Consider the following 6103-nt stretch of genomic DNA (forward strand, 5'->3'; position numbering starts at 1 on the left):
AAATTTGCATACAAGGCGGGCTAGAAGCTGGGAGCGCGCTTCTTAAAGGGGCCGTCCTGGACAAAGGCAGTGCCGCGCGCTCTTTGTCTCGCGATCTCCCACGCCCTTCCTGCAAATGCTGCTGGAAAACCCGAGAGGGAGGAGAACCTATCTCCATCTCTTCCCTTATCTGCCTTCTCCTAGCGCCTTTTCAGGGCCGAGGGAAGGGGCTAGAACCTCATCTCGGTTCCTGCATCCATGGGTGGTCCACTGGCTCTTCAAGCTGATCGCGTCCCAAATTGGGCTTTCATCTTTCTCTTTGGCCTTACTGCTCTTAGTCCATCCCAATGAAAACTTGGGAGTCATTTCCCCCTTTTCCTTCTACCGCCTATCCAGTCTTCCACCTGGTCTTCCTGATGCTCAGTTCAGTTCAGTCGCCCAGTCGTGTCTGACTCTGCGACCCCGTGGACTGCCGCTTGTCAGGCTTCCCTGTCCATCACCAACTCCCGGAACTTGCTCAAACTCATGTCCATCGAGTTTGGACGTCGAACCACCTCATACTCTGTCGTCCCCTTCTCCTTCTGCCTTCAGTCTTTCCCAGCGTCACGGTCTTTTCTAATGAGTTAGCCCTTCGCATCAGGTGGCCACAGTATTGAAGCTTCAGCTTCAGCATTATTACTCACTTCTGAGAATATGTGAGGAAGAATATCCTTCTTTCACTACATTAGTTCAAATCCTGATTCTGCCAGTTCCAAGACTTGGAGTCCTGTTTCTTGCTCTTTACTGGTAACTTTCACCTTACAGGGCTTGGTGAGGATTAAATGGAATAATGCATGGAGAACAGAGTCTGTTTTGATAAATGTTAGCCGTCATTACTGTTAAGATGTATGGCAAGCACTTAACCCAGAGGGAGCTCTCAATAAATGAGCTGTTACTAGTAATTGTTACCATTTCTTCCCTCATAAGACCTCTAAGTTGTCTCCATCATCTGGTACCTCCATCAATTAGCACAGTGTTTGGCACATAATAGACAACAATATTCAATTAATTAAGTGATTTAGGTATTTAATTAATAGAAATTCACAAAGCTTACAGTTAAGTGGGAGGAGATCGGTGTAAAAATTATAGTAAAAATCATTAGAAAGGAATGACTGCAGTGGAGGAAAACAGGAAAGGGGGATGGGAGGTTGTAATTTTAAACAAGGTAGTCAGTAGGTTTCATAGAGGTGACTTTTGAACAAACACTTGAAGGAAAGAGTGAGTCAGTCATGTAGATATCTGGAGGAAGGGGGCAGTCCAGGCAGGGCCCTCAGTTACAAGCACCAAGCACTCCTGATGTGTTTAAGAAACAGCAAGGAGGCCAATGTGGCTTGAAATGGAATAGACATGAGAGTCAGACATGAGAAAGAATGGACCTGTGGCTTTTACTCTGAATGAGATGGGAGCTACTGGAGGGCTTGAACTTCCTTTTTTAAAGAATCACTCCAGCTGTCCTGTGAGAATAGACTGTAGGGCAGAGGGGTGGAATCAGGGAGACCAGGATGCTATGGCAGTGATCGTAGCAAGAGATATTGATGGTTTGTACCAGACTGGGTAAAATGAGTCATGATTGGAGTCTGGACTTGAAGGTAAAGTCAACAGGGTTTATTGACAAATTTGGATAGGTGTGCAAAGAAACACAAATAGGTGTGCGAATGGAAGAAAGAGAAGATGATTGCCCCATGGTTTTTAGCCTAGGCAAATGGAAATATGGAGTTTCATATATATACATCTATTAAATTATAGAGCTATATTAATAAAAAAGAGGCCTTCCTTTCTGGGGAAAAAGAGGCTTAGGAAGGCAGAACAACCACATCACAAAGCAGGTCACAAAGTAGGGTAGAAACCAGGGCTGAAATTTCTTTCTCTAGCCAAAGAAATTCTGGTTAGAAGAGCTGGTTCTGACCTCTTTAGAGTACTGAATTTGAAGTGTATCTTGTTAGTTACTGAATCCCCAACATGTGGCAACCACCTGGTGTGTGATAGGTATTTATTTGGGATCAGTTCAGTTGAATTTAGATAGTGGCAAACCAACTCTTGAAAGGAAGCCAGTTGGTAAGGGAAGCTAAAGGATTTCGGGAATATTCCATAGACAATGACTGAAGCTGGGCCATTCCTGGGAACTCATTTTAACTCAGGTCAATAAACATTTCTGAGCATCTATTATATGTTGGCCAGAGGATACAGAGGTGCTGCTCATTAGTGGGAGAGACGCAGAGGAGAATCAATAAATTATGACCCAATGTGATAACAACAGCAGTATGTACCAAGTTCAGAGGTGGATGGAAGATGACTAATCTTTACAGGCGAGGTAATCAATGGAAGGCTTCATAAGAGATGACATTAGAGCTGGTTTCTGAGAATAGAAGTTTGGCTGTTACAGTCCTCAGGGTGGAAGCAATAGCTTGAGTCTGGTAATTGCCTTACTGGGGCTGGTGGCAGGGGAATGTCTTGCTGTGCATCTACTATGTGGAAGGTACTTGACTTTGTACATGGCAAATACTCAGGAAATGTTTGCTGAATTGATTTTTTTAAAACATTTAAAAATTTTATTTAGTTTTGTTTGCACTGGGTCTTCATTGCTGCTCATGGGCTTTCTCTAGTTGCCACGAGCAGGGATTACTTGTCTTTGGGGTGCACGGGCTTCTCATTGAAGTGGCTTCCATTGTTGTAGAGCACAGGCTCTAGGGCATGTAGGCTTAGTGGTTGTGGCTTATGGGCTCTAGAGCACCGGCTCAGAAGTTGTGGTGCACAGGCTTAGCTGCTCCGTGGCATGTGGTATCTTCCTGGATGAAGCAGAATTCTTATCTACTTTGCCACAAGGGAAATCCTGCTTAATTGATTTGAGGGTGTTCAATTAACCCAGGGTAAGGGGTGAAGGGCACTCAAATGGACCACTATGCATGTGACCCGTTTACCTGTGGCTCCTGCTCACCTTGTAAAGGTTGACTACTGATTTTACCTGCCCAGCATTCACTCCTCTTTCTTCTGATATGAACACTGATTTTCCCTTGGGAATCTACCCTTCCTCCCACTCTCTCTGTCCATGAAGTTTAGGGTGGCTGCCTTAGTTCCAGTGTGTGCAGATGCCCCGGGCCTGACAAATCAAAGCATTCCATCCCTGCCACGTCAGGCTACAGGGACTGGCTGGGGTGAGGGTGGAGGTGTGTTAGTGACCGAAGTTTGGCCAAATGAGATGCAATCCTAGGACTTTTGCCACAGCTATTGGGAAATAAAATTTCCCCCCTGTGAGATGGCTAAGGAAATAAAATATAAACTTGAAGTTCTTGGTGGTTATCTTGCCACTTTTCGGGGAGAACTTAGCTGACAATGAAAGAAACACAGAAAAGTTAGAGAGTCAGGAGTCATTTTCTTAACAGCATCATTTGATCCAGGTATATCTGAAGTCTTTATGGACTTTTCTGTTACAAAAAGCCAGTTTTGTATCTGACAATTGCTACTGAAAGAATCGAGAACAACATACACTTCCATCTCAGCATCTACTAGAAACATCTAGGGCCTTAATCCTTTTACATCTGCCTCCTACAGGCTCTGTGGAGAAAATAACCGTACGATGGCAGGATGTTCATTAGGTTTTTGTCCTCTAGATCTGTGCCCACACATCTCAGCTGTTTTGTGACCCCGAGGCCCTCGCTTCCCTCCTGTATGTCTTCATTTCCTGATTAACTTGCTCTCTATTGGCTCTCCCAGGAGTCTTGAATTTTTGAGGAAATGCCACTGGCTCTGCGCCAGCCATGTGTCATTGGACATCAGGAGTTCGGATCTCTTCCTTGGTTCTGTTATTCTGGGACCAAGGTTGGCAAGTCTGTCCTCAAGATCAGTAGTTTTCAGCCTGGATTATGCAGGCCTCTGGGGGTCCTGAAACCACAGGATAAAATACAATACTGCTTCCTGGAGTGTCAGTTTTATTCATAGCAATGTAAGGCAGTATTTTCAATATTATAGTTATCCAGAGCATCTTCTCTGAGCCAGACTTACATGGAATCAAATCCTGGCTCTACCACTTGTGAGCTGCGTGACCCTAAGAAATTACTTAACCTCTCTGTGCCTCAGTTTCCTCAGTACAAAGTGAGGATAGTATAACTCACAGATGTAGAGAACAAACTAGTGGTTACCAGTGGGGATAGGGAAGATGGGAGGGGCAAGATAAGGGCAGGGGATGAAGAGGTACAAACTGCTATGTATAAAAGAAATAAGCTATAAGGATGCACTGTATAGAACAGAGAATATAGCCAGTATTGATAACTCTGGGGGCACGCTGGGTCTTGGTTGCAGCGTGTGGACTTCTCTTGTTGTGGAGCATGAGCTCTGGAGTGTGTTGGCTCAGCAGTTGCAGCACAGGCTCAATGGGATCTTAGTTCCCTGACCAGGGATAGAATCCACATCCCCTGCATTGGAAGGCAGATTCTCAACCACTGGACCACCAGGGAAGTCTCTGCTTATAATAACTTTAAATGGAGTATAACAGAAAAATGTTGAATCACTATGCTGTACACTTGAATATATTATCACAAAGCAACTACATTTCAATTGAAAAAATATTAGTACCTATCTTAGGAGATTATGATGAAGATCAAGTTAGACACTGTAAAGTACTTAAAACATACCTGGTGTATAGTAAATGCTATTTAAGTATTACCTATTATTAAAACATGGATATATTATGAAGTAACAAGAAAACTAATGTGAATTTAAGATTGATGACTTTTGAAGAAATGTCACCTAAATTTCTGCCTCAGTTTCCTAGATTTGTCCTTTTTGACAGCAAGAATACTTAATACTTAATTTTTTTTTTTTACAAGAGAATCCAGATGTCTTCATGTTCTTTTAATTTCCTGGGTTATTCTGACTTCCACATATACGTTAATCTCCCCATCTAACCTTCCACATCTCAGAGACACTTACCCACTTGTTCTCAGACATTTGTTCTCTTCATGTCTTATATCTTACTAGAGACATAGCATGTGCAAGCTTGAGAAAATGTTGTATTTTGTTAGTTTTCCCAATATAGATGAATTTGGTATGTAACATACTGGAAGGATGGGGGGATGGCAACAGAGAAAACAGCATGAGCGAAGATCCAGAGGTAAGCGATAGGTTAAGTTCATACCACTTGAGGGTCTTGAATGCCACATGCTACATACAGTGGTGTTTAGATTTGATTTCACCTAAGTCTCCTTATTGCCAAATTCAGACTTAAATTGAAGAAAGTAGGGAAAACCACTAGACCATACACGTATGACCTAAATCAAATCCCTTATGATTATACAGTGGAAGTGAGAAATAGATTTAAGGGACTAGATCTGATAGATAGAGTGCCTGATGAACTATGGAATGAGGTTCGTGACATTGTACAGGAGACAGGGATCAAGACCATCCCCGTGGAAAAGAAATGCAAAAAAGTAAAATGGCTGTCTGGGGAGGCCTTACAAATAGCTGTGAAAAGAAGAGAAGCGAAAAGCAAAGGAGAAAAGGAAAGATATAAGCATCTGAATGCGGAGTTCCAAAGAATAGCAAGAAGAGATAAGAAAGCCTTCTTCAGTGATCAATGCAAAGAAATGGAGGAAAACAACAGAATGGGAAAGACTAGAGATCTCTTCAAGAAAATTAGAGATACCAAGGGAACATTTCATGCAAAGATGGGCACAATAAAGGACAGAAATGGTATGGACCTAACAGAAGCAGAAGATATTAAGAAGAGGTGGCAAGAATACACAGAACTGTATTAAAAAAGATCTTCACGACCCAGATAATCACGATGGTGTGATCACTGACCTAGAGCCAGACATCCTGGAATGTGAAGTCAAGTGGGCGTTGGAAAGCATCACTACAAACAAAGCTAGTGGAGGTGATGGAATTCCAGTTGAGCTATTCCAAATCCTGAAAGATGATGCTGTGAAAGTGCTGCACTCAATATGCCAGCAAATTTGGAAAACTCAGCAGTGGCCACAGGACTGGAAAAGGGCAGTTTTCATTTCAATCCCAAAGAAAGGCAATGCCAAAGAATGCTCAAACTACCACACAGTTGCACTCATCTCACATGCTAGTAAAGTAATGCTCAAAA

Source organism: Bos indicus x Bos taurus, chromosome 2, assembly GCF_003369695.1.
Source record: "Bos indicus x Bos taurus breed Angus x Brahman F1 hybrid chromosome 2, Bos_hybrid_MaternalHap_v2.0, whole genome shotgun sequence".
In the NCBI taxonomy this organism is placed as follows: Eukaryota; Metazoa; Chordata; class Mammalia; order Artiodactyla; family Bovidae; genus Bos; species Bos indicus x Bos taurus.